At 47.8% G+C, this 26502-nt stretch overlaps 1 protein-coding gene and 1 long non-coding RNA gene across 3 annotated transcripts in view; both read right to left on the bottom strand.

Moving 5' to 3' along the window:
* The window catches only part of SRPRA (SRP receptor subunit alpha), a 1746362-nt gene that overhangs the window by 703392 nt on the left and 1016468 nt on the right, over positions 1-26502 (bottom strand). The gene's annotated exons all lie outside the window — the stretch shown is intronic.
* On the bottom strand, positions 5456-9500 carry LOC146861739 (uncharacterized). Its single transcript, XR_014979022.1, has 4 exons — positions 6982-9500; positions 6522-6659; positions 6124-6188; positions 5456-5614 (listed from the first exon to the last, which is right to left on the bottom strand). It is a non-coding gene; the product is annotated as an uncharacterized LOC146861739 (long non-coding RNA).

Here is a 26502-nt window from a genome sequence, read left to right as displayed (position 1 = left end):
TTGTACGTTTTTTTAAATGCTAAGTTACTTTACGCCATTCGTGGCGTGCGCGCCCACTTAACGCAGTTCGTTCCGTGCGCGCACGGTGCGCTTCGCGCACCGTGCGCGCACAGTGAGCACGCGGTGCGCTTCGCGCACCGCGCGCCCACTTTACGCAGTTAGTGCCGTGCACGCACGGTGGGCACGCGGTGCGATGACAAAGCAAGAAAGCACGTCAACAAATCTGTTTCTGCTTTCCTCCGTGACTATGGTATGGGTGCCATTTACCACAACAACTTGCGTTATGACATGCAAGACATTTATAGAGGAGATGGTGTGCACTTCAATGATGAAGGGAACAGAGTCTTCCTCTTGAACCTTAGACTCTGCATCGGTACTTACTTGTAGGTACCACTAAAAAATCATTTCATAAACACAACGGCTCTTTTTAGAGCCCCCTAATATCTAAACACTTAAATCTGATTTTCATTTTTTTTTTTTTTTTCTACCGTACGCTTACCGTAAGCTTACCGTACGCGTACCCCGTGATTTTTTTTTAAAATCAATAAATGTTTTTTTTGTACTTTTCTGCCCTTCTTTGACCCCCTTACAAATGTTAGGGGGTCTGTAACTCTCCTCATTGCCCCCTTTCCTTGTTTTCACTCTTTTTTTTCAGAGTGAAATACACAAAATGGCGGCCGCCGCTTCCTGGTTTCGGCCGATTCGAATGTTTACTAAGATCTAAGAGCCAATCAGAATCGCGCTCGCGCACGCCACCGTACGCTTACCGTAAGCGTACGGTAAGCGTACCGTAAGCGGGCTCAGATATATATATTGATTTAAAGGCTATTTTCTCAGAATCTACTGAACAGATTTACACCAAACCTACAAAAGGCACTTCCTTGACCTAGGGACTACCTCTCTGCCAAATTTTGAGTAATTCTGTTCAGCCGTTCGGGCTGTAGCTCGTTCTAAAGGTCCTATGGAAAAATGCATGGGAAAAACGCGTTTTGGGACCCCCCTTTTATCTCAGCCCCCGCTTGACGGATCCCCCCGACACTTTCAGGGTAGGAGCGGAGCGTAGCGCCCCACCTATTTTGAGAAATTCGCGAGGATTCGTCGACCGGCGCCAAAGTTATTCAAAATAGAATGTTGAGGTTTTCCTATGGAAACGTGGTCCTAACTATAACTACCTACTGGCGACCGCCAGTAGGTAATATATATATATATATATATATATATATATATATTACCTACTGGCGGTCGCCAGTAGGTAGTTATAGTTAGGACCACGTTTCCATAGGAAATCCGCAACATTCTATTTTGAATAACTTTGGCGCCGGTCGACAAATCCTCGCGAATTTTTCAAAATAGGTGGGGCGCTACGCTCCGCTCCTACCCTGAAAGTCTCGGGGGGATTCGTCAAGCGGGGGCTGAGATAAAAGGGGGGTCCCAAAACGCGTTTTTCCCATGCATTTTTCCATAGGACCTTTAGACACAGCTACAGCCCGAACGGCTGAACAGAATTACTTGAAATTTGGCAGAGAGGTAGTCCTCAGGTCAAGGAAGTGCCTTTTGTAGGTTTAGTGTAAATCTGTTCAGTAGATTCTGAGAAAATAGCCTTTAAATCAATATATATATCTGAGCCAGCGTACGGTGCGCTTACGGTCCGCTTACCGTACGCGTACGGTGGCGTGCGCGAGCGCGATTTTGATTGGCTCTTAGATCTTAGTAAACATTCGAATCGGTCGAAACCAGGAAGCGACGGCCGCAATTTTCTCTCTCGCTCTCTGAGTTGGGCAGCAAAAACGAAGCCAAAAAATGGCTAAAGAGGCAGTTTCGTCACATCCTAACCACCCAGCATTGATATAGGGGTCCCCAAACAACCCACAAGCCCAAAAAAAAAAATATTTTTTTTTTCGGTAATTCGCCGATTACGCTTACCGTACGCGTACGGTAAAAATTTTTACAAAAAAAAATAATCCACCTTTTCCCCACCCCGTGTGCAAATGGTGCCTGAAGGGCTCCATTTGTGCATGGCTTATTACATATATAAAATTAACAAAGAATACATTTCAAAAAGATGCGCATAATATGTCCCCCATGTGCGCACGGTGCGCGAAGCGCATCGTGCGTACATGGCCAATCCCGCATAATGTGGACACGCGGTGCGCGCAGCGCACCGCGTGACCACCGTGCGTGCACGGCACTAACTGCGTAAAGTGGGCGCGCGGTGCGCGAAGCGCACCGTGCGCGCACGGAACGAACTGCGTTAACTGGGCGCGCAACGCCACGAATGGCGTAAAGTAACTTAGCATTTAAAAAACCGTACAAATTCACTGAAAAAACCATAGGTTTCACACACGTTATAGTTAGGAATTAGCATTTAAAAAACCTTGCAAATTCACTGAAAAAACCATAGGTTTCACACATGTTATAGTTAGCTGTACATTTCACTCGTAAAAAAACAATGAAATTGCCCCGTTATAGTTAGTGCAGGCAACTATAACTCACGCGACCGCAATCTTCTGCTGATGACATATGTGTCTTTATGAAAAAAAAATATTTGTAATATATGTATAGCTAAAATTTAATGGAAGAAGACATGGGCAAATAAGTGTCTAAATACAGTATTAGCATCAGCAGAGGATTGCGGTCGCGTGAGTTATAGTTGCCTGCACTAACTATAACGGGGCAATTTCATTGTTTTTTTACGAGTGAAATGTACAGCTAACTATAACATGTGTGAAACCTATGGTTTTTTCAGTGAATATATATATATATATAGACACACACACAGTCAAAAAAGTAAGCCTCCAGTGAGAGAGCCAGCCGACGTGAAATTTCCAATTCTTTATTGAATGCAGCTGCAGCAGACAGGCTGTACCGTACATTTCATACAAAATAAAAGTCTTTCCAGATGCGTTTCGGGAACAGGATTCCCTTCTTCACTTCAATGGCTTGACTCCTGCTGGCGCTTAACACAAACCTGCACCATTAATCACCGGAACCTACCCCAGTGGGTGTGGCCATCACTCTGGCCTTCTGGTCCTTGTGGTGCACGGAAATTATAACTTCAGTGAGTGAGTTCAAAGCACAGCAAAGTATTAAAGTTTTTACCCCAGTGGGATGATGAAAAGGCGGCTGCGATGTCTGCCGTAAAAACCAGTTGCTCTTCTTTGACACCGTCTCCCGTAAATTGATGAAGCCGCATGACTTCATCCCGGGCCCGCTACTGCGGTGGGCTTCTGTCGCGGCTGGGCTATCAGCCGCTAAAATACAGTCAAAAAGGTAAGCCTCCAGTGAGAGAGCCAGCCGACGTGAAATTTCCAATTCTTTATTGAATGCAGCAGACAGGCTGTACCGAACAGTTTATACAAAATAAAAGTCTTTCCAGACGTGTTTCAGGAACAGGATTTCCTTCTTCAATGGCATATATAGATCTATATTCACTGAAAAAAACATAGGTTTCAGGGACGTTATAGTTAGTTGCACATTTCACTCGTACAAAACAAGACATGGTCAATTACATCACTGATTACATCATCCAGTGAATGTGTTTCTGTAAAGTTTAAATATGTTTTATAAATATACTGGCCAAGGTATATTGAAGAATGAGTGGGTGTATAAGTGTGTGGATGGAGGATTTAGTAGGTGCGTGACTGACTGTATAAGTGAGTGATTAAATGTGTCTTACTGAATTCATGGGTTAGTGGTGATGATGAGTAGCTACATGAGTGTCTATATAGGTTATTGATTGGTTGCCTGAGTATTTGTATGGGTGCCTGAGTGTGTGTGTGTGTGTGTGTGTGTGTGTGTGTGTGTGTGCGTGTGCGCGTGTGCGCGCGTGCGCGCGTGTGCGCGTGTGTGTGTGTGTGTGTGTGTGTGTGTGTGTGTGTGTGTGGGAGGTGTGTGACTTTGTGCATAGATGTGAGAGTTCTTTATTCATTGGGAGTATGGGCTCAAGACTGCATGTGGAAACAGCTGTATGGGTGGGTGAGTGTGTGTATGGGTGTGTTGGTGAGTGAATGGATATCTCAGTGCTACATGTCCAAGTAACTACATATGTAAAACACAGTGCATGAGAGTTGGAGTATATCAATGACTATACGTGAGTCAGTGATTGTGAGAGTGCTGTATGGTTGAGTGTGTACTTGTATCAGTGATTGTATACGAGAGTAAGTATATGTTAGTATCACTATGAATAAGTGAGGTTGTGTGTGTATAACTGTATAGCTGAGTAAATAGAAGTGATTGATTCTTTGCATGACTGACTAGATGTGTGAGTAACTCTGGATGTGTGAGTAACTCTGGATGAGTGGCAGTGTGTGAGTGTTTGTATAGGTGCATGAATGCCTATAATAGTGTTGTATTGATGAGTCACTGCATGTATGAGTGACTGTATGGGTGAACGACTGGATGTGGATACGAGCTGATCAAAAAAGAGAAACTTTTTGGAAAATTTAGTAAAGATTCGTCAAACGACGCCAAAGTTATAAGCACATGGAGGCAACCCCCCTCCCATCATGAGTGAAGCCTTGGGTCTGCGGGGACCCCAGCGGGCCCCCGCTATTATTTTTTAAGAAATGCCTCTGGGACCTAGCCCTCCACGGGGTCTCATTAAGATAAAACGCGGGAACCCGCGACCCCAGCGCGAATTGTGCCGATAAATATATATATATTTTTAAATGCTTTCTTTGGCCCGGAGGGTACTTCTGGGACCCCCTGAGCAGGCCTAGGGAGTCAGGGTGTTTCTACCCTGCCCCCTTCTCTTGTTTTATACCTTTGTTTCTCTGTTTTCTAGTGACTCACTTCTACCGAGTCACAAGATGGCTGCCAACACTTCCTGGTTTGGAGTGTTGGCAGCCAATCACAGTGAAGCTCGTGCTCCGCCCAGATATCAAAACTTTTATTTTTCTAATTTCTCAGCATCTACTGAACGGATTTACACCATTTAAAAAAAAAGGTCACTTTCTGATCCAAGCACTACCTTTTTGCCAAATTTGGGGTAATTCCGTTCAGTAGTTTCTGCTCTAGCCTTGCACAAAGTTTCCTATAGGAAATTGATTTTTTGACTCAAGTCATTTCATTATTCGATCAAGGTTTTTTTACTCTTATTTTTGAATTTCTCAAAAACTACTGAACGGATTTACACCATTTAAAAAAAAAAAAAGGTCACTTTCTGAACCAAGCTCTACCTGTCTGCCAAATTTGGGGCAATTCCGTTCAGCAGTTCGGACTGTAGCTCGTCGCAAAATTTCCTAAAGAAATTAACATGGGATTCCCCTTTTTTTCTCAGCCCCCGCTTCACGAATCACCTCCAAACTTTCAGGATAGGAGCTGACCTGGATAGACTTTTTTTGGGGAGAATTTCGCAAAGATTCGTCAGACGCCGCCAAAGTTATTAGCAAATCAAAAAATGCTTTTCCTATGGAAACTAGGTTGTAACTATAGCTACCTAGTGGCTCACCTTCCGCCACCGGCGTGTGTGTAAGAGGGTGCACCACGTGTCGAAGCAACTTTCACAGGCTTTGTCAGGATGGCCACGCATCATCGCAGGTTCTTCACGCGTTCAGCTGTGGTGGTGTTGAGGGGGGGGGGGGGTGAGGGGGGAAGTCGATTTGAGAATCACAGCCTGTAAGATAAAAAGCAAGATATGATTGTGCGTCATGCGTAAATCAAAGGAGAGAGAGAGAGAAAGAAATAGTGAGAGGAAGACAGAGAAAAACAGTGGAAGTGAGAGGAAGAGAGAAAAAGAAAGAAAGAATGAGAGGAAGACAGATGAAGAGAGAGAAACTGTGAGAGAGAAAGAGAGAGGAAGAGAGAGAAAGAGAGGAAGAGAGAGGAAGAGAGAGAAAGAGAGAGAGTGAGAAAGGAAGAGAGAAAGTGAGAGTGAGGAAGAGAGAAAGAGAGGAAGACAGAGTGAGATACAAGGAAGAAAGAAAGAAACAGTGTAATAGAGGAAGAGAGAAACAGTGTGAGAGGAAGAGAGCGAAAGAGAGGAAGAGAGAAAGAAAGAATGTGAGCGAGGAAGAGACAGAGAGAAAGTGTGAGAGAGAGAAAGGAAGAGATAGAGAGTGTGAGAGAGTGAGTGACAGAAAGGGAGAGAGTATTGACACCGTGTAGAAAATCCTCACAGCTCACCTTTCTGCCACCGGTGTGTCTCCAACTACGTGCCGGGATATAGGGCAGCCCTCAAACTTAGTCATCTGAAACAGTATGGAATCAGTAATGGATGAGTACATACAACTGCGCACACCTAAATCACTATCCCGTTTTTGTGTATCCAGGCTAGTGTACCCCATCCACTTCCACTGCTCAGGTGTCTACCCGCTGCTGTACACCCAGACTGCTGCACCACATCCACTCCCACTGTCTAAAGGTGTTTGCCCACCCCTGCACACCAAGGCTGCTGCACCCCATCCACTCCCAGTGCCCAGAGGTGTATGACAGTCGCTGCGCACCCAGGCTGCTGCACCCCATGCACTCCCACTGCCCAGCGGTGCCTGCCCGCCGCTGCGCAAACAAGCCTCTCTGCTCACCTTCCGCCACCGGCGTGTGTCAAAGAGGGTCCACCACGTGCCGAAGCAACCTCCTCACCCATTGTGTACACACGATGAAGCCGAGCTCACAATTCAGGTTGAGTCTTGATTGCAGGATGGCCACGCATCATCGCAGGCCTGCTGGACAAAAAGCAAGATAAGATTGTGCGTCATGCGTCCATCAAAGGAGAGAGAAAGAGAGATAGAGAGGAAGAGAGAGAGAAATATTGTCAGAGGAATACAGAGAGAAAGGAATAAAGATTGAGAGGAAGACAGAGAGAAAGAGAAAGTGAGAGGCGAAGAGAGAGAAAGTGAGAGAGGAAGAGAGAGAGTATGAGAAAGAGGAAGAGAGAGAGAAACAGTGTGAGAGGAAGAGAGGGAAAGAGCATGAAGGTGAGAAAGGAAGAGATGAAGAGGGACAGTGAGTGCCCATACGGTGGACAAAACCCTCACAGCTCACCTTTACGCCACCGCTGTGTCTCCAGCCACATGCCAGGACCTAGTGGAGCCCTCAAGCTCCCACATCTGAAACATAGTACAGAATTAGTAATGGCAGAGTATATACAACTGTGCACGCCTAAATCGCTGTCCCGTCGCTGCACACCCAAGTTGCTGCACCCCATACACTCCCGCCACCCACAGGTGTCTGCCCGCCCCTGCGCACCCAGGTCTTACTACTCACCTTTTCGCGGACAGGGTGCCCTCCACATCATGCAGCCCCGCTCCGCAGGCCAACAGGTCTCACATTTGGTGCTGCGTCTTGACTTTGCCATGGCAGAGGACATACCAGTGCACCCATCATCATCGCAGGTTGCACACCCGCTCAGCACTTGCGGTGCCACTAACTCAGTGACCAGTGAGGGCACACTGTTCGATGGCTCAGGCCAACACTGAAATAGAAATGGCGTCTAGCACTTGCGCCCGGTCTTTTTTATTGGGAGAGTCACGCGTCCTGTGACACCTGTGCTGGATGGGTGTGGTGTGGGTGTATACTAGCAGTGAGGGAGTGGCTGTGGGATACTGACAACTAGGGTGTGACCAGCAGATCACTGCAATGAAAATCTGGGCAATGTAGCGTTGTTGTCCTTTCCTGTAAGCGTAAGTAGAGTGGGCTGGCCTGGCGTATGCCAGTCCTGAGTGAGGCTGTGAAGAATGACTCCGGAGCTATGGGCGTGGCTCCATCGTAAGCTGTATGAGGAATCGACTGATACCCGCCGTTGCCATATTGGGCTAGATCACGCACAATTGGGCTATATTTTTCCCGGTTGTGCGTTAAAATTTTGGTTTGTGCTAGTTGACAGATTATAAATATATATACAGCGCTCCAGCAAACTGGTATGTTAAAGCGCTTCATTAGACAAATATTTACTTGGCAGCCTGCTGCAACATCAATTCCAATGCATTCACCACCTGCTTGACGATGTCCCTGCCCCATCTTCCATAAAGTAGCAATATTGGGGTACTTTGGGCTACTTTTTGGTTGGCTTTGGGCTAGAGAATGGTTAAAAAATCTGGCAACACGGGCGGCGACATGCGGGTGTTCTTGTAGTGCTGCCGTCACCCGGGTCGCAAGTGTCAATGTGTCACTCCGTGAGCCAAGTCCCACAACATGGCCAACATGGAAGGTACGGAGAAATCACTGACCCTACATTCATCCAAAGTTCCACACAAGAAAGATGGTGGACATGACACATCTGTGTGGATGTGAATGTTTATTGCCCATTCAGTGGAGTATTGCAGCTGTAGCAGTACAGGGCTATGCAAAGCCCAAATTTCAGTTTTTGGGACACGGAAGGCAGCCAATTAGAGACAAGCTCGTTGTCGGAGTTAGGCTGCGTCAACATATGTACTTATACAATCACTCCGCCAATCCCCACGCACTCATAAATTCACTATACACTCTCCTTGCAGTACTCTAATCATCCAGTCTCTACGTACGTACTTGTACAATGACCGGGACAAAGTTACATAACCAAAGTTTTCTCCCATTGTCAAAGGTAAGTTGGTTGCATACGCGGTCCAAAGCACAATGTAATGTGGTAGGGCCCAGGGGTAGCATGTTGCATACATAATGAACACACGGACACAGAAAGATAGTGGAACTGGGTACAGGCACGTGAGCTCGACTCCTTTTTATTACCAGGGTCACATGTCCAGTGATGTCTGTGCTGGATGCGTGTGGGGTGAGTGTGAGCCAGCCCTCAGGGAATGGTTGGTGCTGGTAACAAGTGCAACAGTAATCATCGGATCATACATAGAGATTCAATCATAAAGGGTCGATGACTTGTGCTGCATTAAGTTAGGGGCAGCAGATCTGAAATCATACACAAAAGATTCTATCATAAAAGGTCCATGAGTTGTGGTGCACTGAGGTAGGGGCATCAGAAGCATTCCGCGTGTGCACAGCTAGCAATGATGAGTGGTCCGGGAGGGGCGCACTGGTAGCAATGTCTGTTGCCCACTGGACTGCGTCATCTTTAATGGCAACTCGATCTGAATTGTGAGCCCTGCAGTCCGCAATGTAGATGGAAGCGGTACAAAAGGGGGTGGTGATGGACGGAGCATCAGAACCAATCAAACACTCACACCCAGTCAATAGATCTGGGTTTAATCCATCACCGTTCTTTAGCCCACTCTGCCACCCCAGTTCAGACATGGCCATATGCAAATCAGTCTGACCCTGTGCCTCATGGGAACAGTACAGCCCGAACTGCCAAGCCATGCCTTCCCTGGACCGTAAACAAGCTTCCTAGGACCGGTTTCTGGCATTTCAGCCGTCTTCAGCCAGGCTTGCTTGAATCCAGTGGCAAAGTGAGCAAGGGACTCACGTCTGAGCATACCCGGTCAACTTATGGCGAACAAAGCGGTACAAAAGGGGGTGGTGATGGACGGAGCATCAGAACCAATCAAACACTCACACCCAGTCAACAGATCTGGGTTTAATCCATCACCGTTCTTTAGCCCACTCTGCCACCCCAGTTCAGACATGGCCATATGCAAATCAGTCTGACCCTGTGCCTCATGGGAACAGTACAGCCCGAACTGCCAAGCCATGCCTTCCCTGGACCGGAAACAAGCTTCCTAGGACCGGTTTCTGGCATTTCAGCCGTCTTCAGCCAGGCTCGCTTGAATCCAGTGGCAAAGTGAGCAAGGGACTCACGTCTGAGCATACCCTGCCAACTTATGGCGAACAAAGCAGTACAAAAGGGGGTGGTGATGGACGGAGCATCAGAACCAATCAAACACTCACACCCAGTCAACAGATCTGGGTTTAATCCATCACCGTTCTTTAGCCCACTCTGCCACCCCAGTTCAGACATGGCCATATGCAAATCAGTCTGACCCTGTGCCTCATGGGAACAGTACAGCCCGAACTGCCAAGCCATGCCTTCCCTGGACCGGAAACAAGCTTCCTAGGACCGGTTTCTGGCATTTCAGCCGTCTTCAGCCAGGCTTGCTTGAATCCAGTGGCAAAGTGTGCAAGGGACTCACGTCTGAGCATACCCTGCCAACTTATGGCGAACAAAGCGGTACAAAAGGGGGTGGTGATGGACAGAGCATCAGAACCAATCAAACACTCACACCCAGTCAACAGATCTGGGTTTAATCCATCACCGTTCTTTAGCCCACTCTGCCACCCCAGTTCAGACATGGCCATATGCAAATCAGTCGGACCCTGTGCCTCATGGGAACAGTACAGCCCGAACTGCCAAGCCATGTCTTCCCTGGACCGGAAACAAGCTTCCTAGGACCGGTTTCTGGCACTTCAGCCGTCTTCAGCCAGGCTTGCTGGAATCCAGTGGCAAAGTGAGCAAGGGACTCACGTCTGAGCATACCCTGCCAACTTATGGCGAACAAAGTGGTACAAAAGGGGGTGGTGATGAACGGAGCATCAGAACCAATCAAACACTCACACCCAGTCAACAGATCTGGGTTTAATCCATCACCGTTCTTTAGCCCACTCTGCCACCCCAGTTCAGACATGGCCATATGCAAATCAGTCTGACCCTGTGCCTCATGGGAACAGTACAGCCCGAACTGCCAAGCCATGCCTTCCCTGGACCGGAAACAAGCTTCCTAGGACCGGTTTCTGGCATTTCAGCCGTCTTCAGCCAGGCTTGCTTGAATCCAGTGGCAAAGTGAGCAAGGGACTCACGTCTGAGCATACCCTGCCAACTTATGGCGAACAAAGCGGTACAAAAGGGGGTGGTGATGGACGGAGCATCAGAACCAATCAAACACTCACACCCAGTCAACAGATCTGGGTTTAATCCATCACCGTTCTTTAGCCCACTCTGCCACCCCAGTTCAGACATGGCCATATGCAAATCAGTCTGACCCTGTGCCTCATGGGAACAGTACAGCCCGAACTGCCAAGCCATGCATTCCCTGGACCGGAAACAAGCTTCCTAGGACCGGTTTCTAGCATTTCAGCAGTCTTCAGCCAGGCTTGTAGATGGAGGGCAGTAGTCAGCACAGACATCAAGGAATGCTTTTTGTCACTTCCTCCTGAAAAAATCAGAGGACAGTACAGTTCTGCAATTAATAAATTATGTCTCAATGTAAATTGTGAGCTCTGCTGACCGCAGTGTAGGTAACAAAAGATGAAATATGTATGGGATACATTGTTGAAATGTGTAGGTTTTGGGGTGTAGGAGAGTAGGGTCTGCTTTCTATGTTCACCCCCACTTTTTGCTTTTGCTTTACTGGTTTTCGACTTAGATGTGGCTGTGGGCCTGCTAATCAGACCCACAGCCCTGCTGTTCTCTCTCTAAATTAATACTATGTACTTTAGGTGCATAACCCATTTGGATAGGATCACCTTATTGGCCCCTGTACAGTGTACCCTAGGTACCCAGGGCATAGGTGTACCCTAGGCCTACCAGGGGCTGCAGCATGTATTATGCCACCCCTGGCCTGGCCTTCCATTTTGACACAACTGGCTGATCACTCAGCTGGGGCAAGGTCGTGTAATCACCCCTTGCTTAGGTGTAGTATACCTATACCTAACTTACATATAGACACATGTGTACCTATCAGCCACTCCTATGGCAGGCCTTGACAATCCTGGAGGCAGAGTGCTTGGTAACATGTGAGATGGTGCTCTAGCATGAGCTGAGCCTGTCTGCAGCTTTCGGAACCTTGTCCTTATAGCTGTTCTATGATATAGCCTACCATATACTCTTAAAGTGCCTTATAATCTTAGACGGTTATGGTAACTATGGTTTGGCTTTATCAAAACATGTCGTGTAAGGTGTCTAACACTAGGGAATAATACCCCCATGCCATTTCTGGACATGAGAATATTATTCCCCCCTTCTAGAGGGAGAGACATGTTAAAATCATACTTCAACTGTTAGCCTCTGACCAAAGCCTCAGCATCACAAAATGGACACAAGTCTGACCTCCTGCAGCTGGGAGTGATCCCAGCCAGGGAGGCCTGGACAATAGGTTTCCTGCTTGGGGAGGTGCTAGCACCTCCCCAGACAGCCTTTAGTGTATTGGGGCAGGGTGGGCTGAAAGGAATGAGACATGCCCGGGGCACACAAGGTGTTCCTTGCATAGTCCAGTTCAAACCGGCGCTGGGGCACTCCAGCCCCAGCTCTGGCGCGAAACTGGACAAAGGGAAGTGGGTGTAACCACCCCCTCCCAGGTCCCACCCATAAGGCGTGACCTAGCAGGTATCCCAGCCCCCCAGATTAGTATAAGAGTGGGAGTTGGGCCTCAAGACTTTAGATTATCCTGAACCTGCAAAACTGAACAGAAACTCTGGACCTTCGACATTCGACGAAAGAAGAAGACTGAAGAATCTCCCTTGTAGCCAAGGAGTGGCTACCCTGTGCAAACAGGCACCATCAAGAGACTACCCTTTGCTTTGCGACCGCTCTACGAGGAACCGACTGCAGAGCCCGACCAGAGCCTTGATTTCCAGACTTCTCCGACCCTCATCCACATCTGCAGCAGAGCTGAGATCCGTGGAGGCGACGAGCGACGTGGGACCGGCTACCTGGGAAAAGTGGCTAGTAACTTACAGCGCAGCTTCTGAGGTACCCTCGAAGTTGTGCACCGGGGATTGAGAAGCCCCAACCCCAAGCACCTTCTGCACCGAAGACCAGCCCCCCACACTCCACGAGTCCTGCGTGGGGCCCTTCAGCATTTTCCTGCTTGCCGCGTCTGTCCGGTTGCTTGCCCGCTGGCTAGTGGCCTTTGTGACGACGCTCCCTGAAATCTTCTGCGCTGGTTTGGCTCCTCCAGACTGGCTCCCGCTTCTCTGCAAAGAAGAAGCACCCCAGACCTTCCTGGTCTGCACCAGAAGCAAGTCCTTTGTTCTTCGTGGGTTCCGCTTGCCAAGGCTTGGTGAGTCCTAGTCCAACTTCGACGCCGCCGACAGCAAGAGCCTTTGTGGGACAGCTCGCCTCCTGGTCCTGGTCGTCCTCGACGCTTCCTGGTCCTCCTGGCTGCAGCGACAAGCTTCACCTTCACCTGCAACTCTTCACGACATCGCCTGGTTCCTTCCTGGTTCCACGTGGTCACTGGCTAGTGACCTTGACTCTGTCCCTTCTGCTTGCAGGTTTCTTCTCTTCTTGATCCCAGCCTTGGGATCCACCGGACACTCTCCCCTGACTGCCTGTCAGCATCTTTCTTCAGGCATCCATAGGAGTCGACGACGAAAACGACGCATCTTCACCCCTATGCACCCGCAGCCTGTGGGCTAGGTAACTTGGGTACTCCGGTGCTCATCAGGATAGTGACTATCCTAGTGTCTAGTTTTCAAGTCTCAACTTCCTAGCTACTCCGGAAGTGTCCTAAATCTACCGTTTTCTAAACTGTACTATTGCTATTGACTTTTGCGCATTACGCGTGAGTGTTTCCACTCTGCACACGAATCCCGTGGGCCTCCCACTTCCTAACTAACGCTAGTATAGTGTAGCCCCAGCGATTCCCTAGGCCTAGGCCTACTCTATTTCCGTGACAGTGGTTCTTATACCACTTACTTAGTATATGGTTTGCGTGGCCCCTAGGGCCTAACTGTATTACTTACCTGTGTGACTTAATGTATGCATAAATAAGACTGTGTTGTACTTCCCTCTAATCTCAAAGAGTGCTGAGGGTTTGCTTAGAATAAATACACTTTATTTTATATATATATCTGTTGTGGTGTCCTTTCATTTGGTATTCAAGGGATTATATATGGTATCACAGCTGGCTTCACATGCCATTCAGAGTTTAGCCTAAGACTGCTCTTGTCCATGCTACCACTAGGATAGCTGGTCTATAAGGTTGACTTTACAACCAATCACCATAAGGGTATTTGGACTGATATAAGGTGTGCACTAGAACTAGTGACATCATACATCAGGCCAACTTCTCACATTGGTGAGCAGCGGGTGGGATCTGAGCTTGCTGTTGTAATACCATTGTAATCTTGAGATACTAAATTGAAAGATCACACAGATATTGTCTAGGTACATATAACATAGATTATTATACTTAAGTCCTACTGGACTTTGTAGTTGTAGGTTGAAGGGAGTAACACACCCTGACTACAACTACTAGAGAGGTTTAGTAGATACAACTAGTGTAGGTAGGTGCACACACCACACCCTCACTAGATCATGTCTGAGAGTAGATCAAGTAGATGCTCTCTCAGGAGGATCAGGTCTGCAAAAGATCCCCTCTAGATATGATACCTTAACATTCCAGGAGATGAGACACTTGTGTACCTCCAGAGGAATAAAACAGGGTGCAAACCCTACCCTCCTTCAGTTAAGACAACTCCTAGAGGAGTATGATGCTCAGAGGGCATCTCAGGCAGGTGCCCTAGGCACAGAGGAGGGTCTACCCACCACAGAGGAGTCAGATGGGGCTTCAGATGGGGAGGTAGACAGCCAGAGCCAAGTAAGGAGACTTAGCCAGGCTAACTTAAGTCTACATGGGAGTTTGCATGGGGTCCCCCCATACAGACCCACAAGTAGGCATTCACAGAGAAGCAGGAGGGACAGATCCCCTTCAAGGGAATCCATCCACTCCCATGTCTCTAGCATCTCTAATGCTTCCTCTCACATGGGAATGACTTCACCTGAGAGAAAGGAGCATGCAGCCAGAATGAGGGAGGCTAATCTGAGGATTCAGAGGGAAGAACTTGCCCTTGCCAAAGAGAAGCTTGCTCTGGCTAGAGAGCAAAAGTTAAGTGGGTTAGAACCCACTGGTGGCAGCAACATTCCTAGAGATAGAGACAGGCACTATGATAATAGAAACCTGAGCAAGATTGTCCCTCCCTACAAGTGTGGGGATGACATCCACAAATGGATAACTGCTTTGGAGAGAGCTTGCAAAGTACAGCAGGTACCCCAAAGTCAGTGGGCAGCTATCTTGTGGCTCTCCTTCTCTGAGAAAGGAAGAGACAAGCTCCTCACAGTTAGTGATGAGGATGCAGATAATTACACTGTCCTGAAGAGTGCTCTGATTGATGGGTTTGGCCTAACCACTGAACAATACAGGTTGTTGTTCCGGGATACCCAGAAGACACAGACTCAGGACTGGACTGACTTTGTAGATTGTGCCACTAAGGCTCTGGAAGGCTGGCTAATGGGAAGTAAGGTTAAGGACTATACAGGATTGTATAATTTGATCATGAGAGAGCAAATACTTAACAACTGTCAAAACCAGCTATTGCATCAACACCTGATTGATTCTGATCTGACTTCTCCCCAAGAATTGGGAAAGAAGGCAGATAGATGGGTCAGGACTAGAGTTAAGCAGAAAAACCAGAACCAGGGCGGTGATCAGAAAAAGGCAGACCAGAAGGGTAATGAGCAGAAACAAAAAGACCAGAAGTCTTCACCAGGCCCCCAAAAGGCTCAGGGGGAGGGTGGTTCCAAAAAGGATAAGAAGAAAGATGGCCAAAAGAAACCATGGTGCAACTATTGTAAGTCCAACTCACATTGGTTTAGTGAGTGCACCAAAAAGGATAAGCCCCCAGCCACCATTGCCCCTAAGGCAACTGTACCCCCTAGTTCAGCTGTAAGTGGTGGTTCCCAGCAAAAGGGTGTAGTAGGGTTAACCCTGGGAGCTGAGGAGGATTCTGGCCTAGTCAGAGTACCTACTCAGGCTGTCCTGATCTGTGATGGGGACTTAGCTTTGTCCTCTACTGTAGGCCCCAGTAACCTGGGCAAGTACAGACAGACACCTTTTATCAACCAAAGAATGGCTCAGGCCTACAGGGACACTGGAGCTAGTGTCACAATGGTGACACCTGCTTTTGTGGACCCTGGACAGATCATACTAGGTGAGAATTACCTAGTGACCAACGCTAGCAATGCCACTACCTCCCATAGTGTGGCTATTGTTAACTTCTCCTGGGGAGGGGTAACTGGCCTCAAGAAAGTTGTTGTTAGTTCAGCCCTTCCTGTAGAGTGTTTACTGGGCAATGATCTTGAAACTTCAGTTTGGTCTGAAGTGGAGTATAGGACCCATGCAGAAATGCTGGGGATAGATGCACATGTCCTTGCTGTGACCAGGTCACAGGCCAAAAAGTGCAACACTGAACAAGTGCTGGATCCTGAAACTATGGACCAGTCACAATCCAAGAGAAAGAGCAGTAGGGTTAAGGCTGTGCCTTCCCCCCTGCCTCAGGTAGTGGATCAGCCCTCCCAGGAGGATGATTCTGAGAGCCCTGAAGGAACTGTCCTAGAAGAACTTGAACCTGATCAGGTTGAGTTTCTTGGGACAGGGGGACCTTCCAGGGCAGATCTGAGGCAGGCTCAATTAGACTGCCCCTCTCTTGAACCCCTCAGACAGCAGGCTGCTGCTGAGGCTGCAGGGAATGCTCAAGGTACCCATAGAGTGTATTGGGATGAAGGGCTACTGTACTCAGAGGCTAGAGACCCCAAGCCTGGTGCATCCAGGAGGTTTGTCATACCACTGAAGTTCAGAGGCTTCCTTCTAACCTTGGCCCATGATATTCCCCTTGCAGGACATTTAGGCCAGAACAAGACTTGGGACAGGCTTGTCCCTCACTTTCACTGGCCCCATATGTCAGAAGATACCAAGGAGTTTTGTCGCTCCTGTGTCACCTGCCAAGCCAGTGGCAAATCAGGTGGCACCACAAAGGCCCCCCTCATACCACTACCTGTGGTGGGGGTCCCCTTTGAAAGAGTGGGCATAGATATTGTAGGACCAATGGACCCACAAACACCATCTGGGCACAGATTCATACTGGTGATAGTGGACCATGCCACCAGGTACCCAGAAGCAATTCCCCTGAGGACCACAACAGCTCCTGTTGTGGCAAGGGCCCTGCTTGGAGTATTCTCCAGAGTGGGCTTTCCAAAGGAGGTCATTTCTGACAGAGGTGCCAACTTTATGTCAGGATACTTGACTGCAATGTGGAAGGAGTGTGGTGTTAACTATAAGTTCACCACACCCTATCACCCACAGTGCAATGGGCTTGTTGAGAGATTCAACAAGACCCTAAAGGGAATGATAAAAGGATTACCAGATAAGCTTAGGCGAAGATGGGACATCCTTTTACCCTGCCTTCTGTTTGCTTACAGAGAGGTCCCACAAAAGGGGGTTGGCTACAGCCCTTTTGAGCTTTTGTTTGGGCATCCTGTAAGAGGACCCCTGTGTTTGGTGAAGGAAGGATGGGAGAGACCTCTCAGACAACCCAAACTAGACATAGTGGATTATGTACTTGGTCTCCGCTCCAGGATGGCAGAGTATATGAAGAAGGCTTCTAAAAACCTTGAGGAAAGCCAAGAACTCCAAAAAGCTTGGCATGACCAAAAGGCTGTACTGACTGTTTACCAGCCAGGACAGAAAGTGTGGGTGTTGGAGCCAGTGGCCCCAGCAGCACTCCAAGACAAATGGTCTGGACCCCACACTATTGTTGAGAAAAAGGGAGAAGTCACCTACTTGGTGGACCTTGGGACTCCCAGAAGCCCCCACAGGGTGCTTCATGTCAACAGATTGAAGGCATATGTTGACAGGGCAGACATGGGGCTACTCATGGCTACAGATGAGGGGCAGGAGGAAGAGAGTGACCCTCTCCCAGACCTGTTGACTCAGAACCCTGATGATGGCTCAGTTGATGGTGTGGTCTTTTCTGACAGCCTCACTGTCCATCAGCAACAGGACTGCAGACAGGTTCTGCAATCCTACAGACATATGTTCTCTCTGACCCCAAGTCAGACAAACTGGTGCACCCATGAGGTGGACACTGGTGACAGTCTGCCTGTGAAGAGTAAAATCTACAGGCAACCTGACCATGTCAGGGACTGCATAAAAGTTGAGGTACAAAAGATGTTGGAGCTGGGAGTCATTGAACCTTCAGAGAGCCCTTGGGCTAGTCCTGTAGTCCTTGTGCCAAAACCTCACACCCAAGATGGTAAGAGAGAGATGAGGTTTTGCGTGGATTACAGAGGTCTCAATGCTGTCACTAGGACAGATGCCCACCCAATACCTAGGGCAGATGAGCTCATTGACAGACTGGCAGCTGCTAAGTTTTTGAGCACATTTGACCTAACAGCAGGCTACTGGCAAATCAGACTAGCTGAGAGTGCAAAGGCCAAAACTGCTTTCTCGACCCCAGGAGGACATTATCAATTTGTGGTAATGCCCTTTGGTTTGAAGAATGCACCTGCCACTTTCCAAAGGCTGGTGAATCAAGTCCTTACTGGGTTGGATGATTATTGTGCAGCTTATCTTGATGATATTGCTGTCTTTAGCTCCACCTGGGAGGATCACCTGGTCCACCTGAGGAATGTTTTAGAGGCCCTGCAAAAGGCAGGCCTCACTATCAAGGCCACTAAGTGCCAGATAGGGCAGAGCAAGGTTGTATACCTGGGCCACCTAGTTGGTGGGGGTCAGGTTCAACCACTGGAGAGCAAGATCCAGACCATAAAGGACTGGGCTCCTCCAACTACCCAGACTCAGGTCAGAGCTTTCTTGGGCCTGACTGGGTACTACAGAAAGTTTGTTAAGAACTATGGGTCCATAGTGACACCACTTAATGACTTGACCTCCAAGAAGATGCCAAAGAAAGTTCAGTGGACAGTAAGCTGTCAAAAAGCATTTGATGACCTGAAGCAGGCCATGTGCAGTGCACCTATTCTGAAAAGTCCAGACTACTCCAAAGAGTTCATTGTCCAGACAGATGCTTCTGAGTTAGGTGTGGGAGCTGTTCTTTCACAACTGAATGTAGATGGTCAAGACCAGCCCATTGCTTTTATAAGTAGAAGGCTGACCCCTAGAGAGAAACGTTGGTCAGCTATTGAGAGGGAGGCCTTTGCTGTGGTTTGGGCCTTGAAGAAGCTGAGGCCATACTTGTTTGGCACTCACTTCAAGATTCAGACAGACCATAAGCCCCTCTTGTGGCTAAATCAGATGAAGGGTGAAAATCCCAAACTTCTTAGGTGGTCCATTTCCCTACAGGGGATGGACTTCACAGTGGAACATAGACCTGGGACTGACCATGCCAATGCAGATGGACTCTCCAGATATTTCCACTTAGAACATGAAGACTCAACTGGTCAAGGTTAGTTTAATGTCCCTAAGTTTGGGGGGGGGTTGTGTAGGAGAGTAGGGTCTGCTTTCTATGTTCACCCCCACTTTTTGCTTTTGCTTTACTGGTTTTCGACTTAGATGTGGCTGTGGGCATGCTAATCAGACCCACAGCCCTGCTGTTCTCTCTCTAAATTAATACTATGTACTTTAGGTGCATAACCCATTTGGATAGGATCACCTTATTGGCCCCTGTACAGTGTACCCTAGGTACCCAAGGCATAGGTGTACCCTAGGCCTACCAGGGGCTGCAGCATGTATTATGCCACCCCTGGCCTGGCCTTCCATTTTGACACAACTGGCTGATCACTCAGCTGGGGCAAGGTCGTGTAATCACCCCTTGCTTAGGTGTAGTATACCTATACCTAACTTACATATAGACACATGTGTACCTATCAGCCACTCCTATGGCAGGCCTTGACAATCCTGGAGGCAGAGTGCTTGGTAACATGTGAGATGGTGCTCTAGCATGAGCTGAGCCTGTCTGCAGCTTTCGGAACCTTGTCCTTATAGCTGTTCTATGATATAGCCTACCATATACTCTTAAAGTGCCTTATAATCTTAGACGGTTATGGTAACTATGGTTTGGCTTTATCAAAACATGTCGTGTAAGGTGTCTAACACTAGGGAATAATACCCCCATGCCATTTCTGGACATGAGAATATTATTCCCCCCTTCTAGAGGGAGAGACATGTTAAAATCATACTTCAACTGTTAGCCTCTGACCAAAGCCTCAGCATCACAAAATGGACACAAGTCTGACCTCCTGCAGCTGGGAGTGATCCCAGCCAGGGAGGCCTGGACAATAGGTTTCCTGCTTGGGGAGGTGCTAGCACCTCCCCAGACAGCCTTTAGTGTATTGGGGCAGGGTGGGCTGAAAGGAATGAGACATGCCTGGGGCACACAAGGTGTTCCTTGCATAGTCCAGTTCAAACCGGCGCTGGGGCACTCCAGCCCCAGCTCTGGCGCGAAACTGGACAAAGGGAAGTGGGTGTAACCACCCCCTCCCAGGTCCCACCCATAAGGCGTGACCTAGCAGGTATCCCAGCCCCCCAGATTAGTATAAGAGTGGGAGTTGGGCCTCAAGACTTTAGATTATCCTGAACCTGCAAAACTGAACAGAAACTCTGGACCTTCGACATTCGACGAAAGAAGAAGACTGAAGAATCTCCCTTGTAGCCAAGGAGTGGCTACCCTGTGCAAACAGGCACCATCAAGAGACTACCCTTTGCTTTGCGACCGCTCTACGAGGAACCGACTGCAGAGCCCGACCAGAGCCTTGATTTCCAGACTTCTCCGACCCTCATCCACATCTGCAGCAGAGCTGAGATCCGTGGAGGCGACGAGCGACGTGGGACCGGCTACCTGGGAAAAGTGGCTAGTAACTTACAGCGCAGCTTCTGAGGTACCCTCGAAGTTGTGCACCGGGGATTGAGAAGCCCCAACCCCAAGCACCATCTGCACCGAAGACCAGCCCCCCACACTCCACGAGTCCTGCGTGGGGCCCTTCAGCATTTTCCTGCTTGCCGCGTCTGTCCGGTTGCTTGCCCGCTGGCTAGTGGCCTTTGTGACGACGCTCCCTGAAATCTTCTGCGCTGGTTTGGCTCCTCCAGACTGGCTCCCGCTTCTCTGCAAAGAAGAAGCACCCCAGACCTTCCTGGTCTGCACCAGAAGCAAGTCCTTTGTTCTTCGTGGGTTCCGCTTGCCAAGGCTTGGTGAGTCCTAGTCCAACTTCGACGCCGCCGACAGCAAGAGCCTTCGTGGGACAGCTCGCCTCCTGGTCCTGGTCGTCCGACGCTTCCTGGTCCTCCTGGCTGCAGCGACAAGCTTCACCTTCACCTGCAACTCTTCACGACATCGCCTGGTTCCTTCCTGGTTCCACGTGGTCACTGGCTAGTGACCTTGACTCTGTCCCTTCTGCTTGCAGGTTTCTTCTCTTCTTGATCCCAGCCTTGGGATCCACCGGACACTCTCCCCTGACTGCCTGTCAGCATCTTTCTTCAGGCATCCATAGGAGTCGACGACGAAAACGACGCATCTTCACCCCTATGCACCCGCAGCCTGTGGGCTAGGTAACTTGGGTACTCCGGTGCTCATCAGGATAGTGACTATCCTAGTGTCTAGTTTTCAAGTCTCAACTTCCTAGCTACTCCGGAAGTGTCCTAAATCTACCGTTTTCTAAACTGTACTATTGCTATTGACTTTTACGCATTACGCGTGAGTGTTTCCACTCTGCACACGAATCCCGTGGGCCTCCCACTTCCTAACTAACGCTAGTATAGTGTAGCCCCAGCGATGGCCTAGGCCTACTCTATTTCCGTGACAGTGGTTCTTATACCACTTACTTAGTATATGGTTTGCGTGGCCCCTAGGGCCTAACTGTATTACTTACCTGTGTGACTTAATGTATGCATAAATAAGACTGTGTTGTACTTACCTCTAATCTCATAAAGAGTGCTGAGGGTTTGCTTAGAATAAATACACTTTATTTTATATATATATCTGTTGTGGTGTCCTTTCATTTGGTATTCAAGGGATTATATATGGTATCACAGCTGGCTTCACATGCCATTCAGAGTTTAGCCTAAGACTGCTCTTGTCCATGCTACCACTAGGATAGCTGGTCTATAAGGTTGACTTTACAACCAATCACCATAAGGGTATTTTGACTGATATAAGGTGTGCACTAGAACTAGTGACATCATACATCAGGCCAACTTCTCACATGGGGAAGTTATAGTTAGTTGCCTACTGGATTCTGAAATTAATGAATCAAGACTGAATTAGAATTGTGAGCCCTGCTGACCACAGTGTAGGCAGCGGTCAGCGAAGGCCCACAGCCACGTGGCGTTGACTTTAGCTACACAGATTGGGAGCATTTGGTTTTCTTAACCGATTATAGTCTCTTACACAATTTGCATCAGTACTAATCTTGAATTGTGAGCCCTGCTGACCGCAGTGTAGACCAGAGGCAGTGGTTAGGAAGGGCCCACAGCCATGTGGCATTGACTTGAGCTGTATAGATTTAGTGGTAGGTGTGGCACTCAGCGTGTGCGCAACCAGCGATGATGCGTGGTGTGGGTGGGCCGTACTGGACTGCGTCATCTGCAATCGCGACTCCATCTGAATTGTGAGCCCTGCTGTCCGCAGTGTAGATCGAAGGCAGTAGTCAGCACAGACATCGAGGAATGCTTTTTGTGACTTCCTCTTGAGAAAGTCCAACGAAAGAGTACAGTTCACTCTGCAATAAATAAATCAAAACTGAATTCGAACTGTGAGCTCTGCTGTCCGCAGTGTAGACTGCCATTCAGTGTTCCTTTGGACTTGCAAGATGAATTTGGTCATTGTACTATAGCTATAACTGATATCAAAAAAGTTCTTGAAGCAAGGATACTAAAAGGATATTATTTAGGTTTCGAAGACGTTGTAGTTAGTTGCCTCCTGGACTCTGTAACCAATGAATCAAGACTCAATTTTAAGTGCGAGTCCTGATGACCACATTGTAGGCAGGAGGCAGCGGTCAGCTAGGGCCCACAGCCACGTGGAGTTGAGCTGCACAGTTATTGGAAATTTAGTGTGTGTGCAGCCAGCGATTATAAGTGGTGCACTGAGTTAGTGGCACCTGAAGCACTCAGAGTGTGCGTACCCTACGATGATGCGTGGTCCGGGGGGGCCGCATTGGTAACAATGTATTTTGCCTACTGAATTCTGCCTTAACAAGGCAACGTGGTGTTGACTTGTGGTGCACCAAGTGGTACCTCTGGTGCTCAGTGTGTACGCAGTCTGTGATGCGTGGTCCGGGCGGGCTGCACTGGGAGCAAGGTGTCTTCCCTACTGGACTGCATCATCTGCAATCGCCACTCCTTCTGAATTGTGAGCCCTGCTGTCCGTAGTGTAGTTCGAAGGCAGTAGTCTGTACAGACATAAGTCTGCGGTGCTGTGCCGCTGTGTTCGCAGGGGGCCTGTGTCGAGGAGGCCGGCGGACATGGCGGCAAGCACGTGGCAGGGTGAGGGCCGCTGCTCTGGCAGACGCGTTGGCCTTCACACAAGTGAACCAAGCCCAGAGCCTGGCCTATTTATTCACACTTCTACGCGGAGTGGCGTACATTGGACCAGCCCACAGCGCTTCCGCTTACAGGGGACAACGACACAGGTACATGATCAAGATCTTCCCCACTGCCTGAGGTAACATGGTTGCGTCCACTGTCCACAACACTACAAGTACCAGCAGTATATGTACACATGGAAAGGTTTGTGCTCTGCATAGGGAGGTAAGTCCAGCACATCACCGCTACACTTGGTATTGTGTGCATTATTATTGGTGGGTGACTTGCGTCCTTCACACGTTGGTGGCTACATCTCCCAACATTCAGCTATTGTGTAGCTGGGGGGCCATGCCGTTTTTGGAAAGTCTGCTGTCCTGTTGTGCGCTGCCTCGGTGGTAGTAGGGGGGGGTGGTCCAGGAGGAGGTCCTGAGGGTGGTGGCAGTGGGTTTTCTGGCCTTCTTGGGGGTCAGAGGTGCATGATCAGTAGCTCTATGACATGTGTTGGTCTTCAGATGTGATTCCGGGCTCGGCTCCTTTTCACACTGTAGGTAGTCGTCCTACTTTAAACTAGTAAAAGGCAGATGTACATTCCTACTGCTAACGCAGCTTATCGCCTGTTTTTGGATCGCACAGCAGATTTGGCTGCTTGTTGAAAATATCGGGAAGTGGTGTTTTCGTGTTATTTTTACACAGGAACGCCTACTGTGCATATTATTAGCGTTAGTTGTTGCTCTCATTTGTGGCGATTATTTTTAACGGAAGCTATTGCTGGAAAACTGGCGATATCGGCTGTTTTCACCAGGTTGAGAATGGAATGATAATTTAAAATCACTGAAAAAACCATAGGTTTAATGAACATTATAATTAGAAATTAGCATTTGAAACACCTTTGAAATTCACTAAAAAACATAGTTTTCAGGGACGTTATAGTTAGTTGCACATTTCACTTGTACAAAACCATAGAAATTCGGCCGGTGTAGTTAGTTGAGCTAACTATAACTCACGCCCCCGCAATGCACTGGTGATGACGTCACATTTTACATCATTCATGACATGGTCAGTGACATCTCTGATGACATCATCCACGTGAAAATCTGATGCACCTCCTCATACCTTAATAAAACCTTTGATACACCCACTCTAAAATACAGACTACCATTTTCAAAACAATAGAGACACCAATACCAGTTACTACGTACGCACGCACTGATTCCTAGGTCTACACACACATCCACTCATTCACCGATACAGTCACCCATACATGCAGTGACTCATCAATACAACACTATTATAGGCACTCATACACCTATACAAACACTCACACACCGCCACTCATCCAGAGTTACTCACACATCTAGTCAGTCATGCAAAGAATCAATCACGCTTCTATTTACTCAGTTATACAGTTATACACACACAACCTCACTTATTGATAGTGATACTAACATATACTTAATCCCTTATACAATCACTGATACAAGTAGACACTCATCCAGACATCACTCTCACAATCACTAACTCTCATGTATAGTCATTTATATACTCCAACTCTCTCATGCACTGCGTTTTACATATTTAGTTACTTGGACATGTAGCACTGAGATATCCATTCACTCACCAACACACCCATACACACACTCACCCACCCATACAGCTGTTTCCACATACAGTCTTGAACCCATACACCCAGTGGATAAAGAACTTGCACATCTATGCACAAAGTCACACACTTCCCACCCCTCACACACACACTCAGGCACCCATACAAATACTCAGGCAATCAATCAATAACCCATATAGACACACACATAGCTACTCATCAACCAATGCAGCAGCTTACACAGCAATAGACAGACTGACAGACATTCACATTTTTTAGTCACTAACCCATGAATTCAGTAAGACACATTTAATCACTCACTTCTACAGTCAGTCACGCACCTACTAAATCCTCCATCCACACGCTTACACACCCACTCATTCTTCAATATACCTTGGCCAATATATTTATAAAACATATTTAAACTTTACAGAAACACAGTCACTGGATGATGTCATCAGTGATGTCACTGATCAGGTCATGAATGATGTAATATGTGACGTCATCAGTAGTGCATTGCGGGGGCGTGAGTTTAGTTCGCTCAACTAACTATAAGCGCCGAATTTCTATGGTTTGGTACGAGTGAAATGTGCAACTAACTATAACGTACCTGAAACCTATGGTTTTGTCAGTGAATATTATATATATATATATATATATATTTTTGCTGCAACTCTCCTTCTCACAACCACCATCCAAAAGAGAAAGACAGCACTCGCGGGGGCCGTTTCCAAAATTTATTAAGTGGAAACTATCACGAAAATAAACAGACGCGTTTCGGTAACAACCTTCATCTATGTTTACCGAAGCGCCCGCCCGCCATGTTTTTAAATCAACAAAATGTACATTAACACAAATGAAGGACCAACGTCAATATTCAGGTCTCTAACATTCCTGCCCCAATATCGGCGCCATCTTGTAATATATGATAGCCCACATGCCTAGATGGCAAACTCCACTCGCAAACGCGATAGGGATGGGGAGAGGATCAAAAATTACACGTAAATCACGTAAATCAGGCCCTGGATGGGCATACACCTGGAGACATTCTCCAACAGAAATAAAACATGGCTTGGGCTGCCTACTACTACGGAGTTCTACAAATGCAAAAATTATTATAATAAAACACAGAGTGGGTGAACAGACCGCTATGTCTATACATCTGGAGATACTATATACAATATAATACAATTTACCATAAATGATGTTTCTACAGGAAGCAACCAAGGTAAAGCAACGGGTCCTGTCTCGGGTTCAAATGCAATTCAGAATGCCCGCCAATATATGTACACACCCCATTATACACAACAATTGTTTACACCATATATACACACCTGTTAACACCATATATACACATGTGAATCCAAACCGCATATGTACAGATACCAAAGTTATGTTCGTTATGTCCATTATTTACAATGTGTACAGTGGCATCATCCAATGTCATCATGATATAGTAAAGTGAAGGAGGGGAGGTCAGTGTAGAATTTCACTCCCCTAGGTGTACAGCTAACTCTTCACTACTATTTAGGCCCCAAGGTGTTTTGGTTTGGAGATCGATGATGTACCGTGACTCCAATCTCCGGAGTTTCAGTATCCTATCTCCCCCTCTAGGATTTGATGGTACATGATCCAAACAAAAGTAGCTCAACTCATCACGATTACGACTGTGAGTTTTGTCAAAATGACGTGCTACGGGGTAGGTCTCGTCTCCTTTACTGATGGCCCGCATGTGTTCCAAGATTCTGATTTTAGTAGGATGGATAGTGC

The sequence above is a fragment of the Triturus cristatus genome, chromosome 3_1 (genome assembly GCF_964204655.1).
Source record: "Triturus cristatus chromosome 3_1, aTriCri1.1, whole genome shotgun sequence".
Lineage (NCBI taxonomy): Eukaryota > Metazoa > Chordata > Amphibia > Caudata > Salamandridae > Triturus > Triturus cristatus.
The sequence above is the reverse complement of the archived record's forward strand: the minus strand, read 5'-3'. Positions and strand labels throughout refer to the sequence as shown.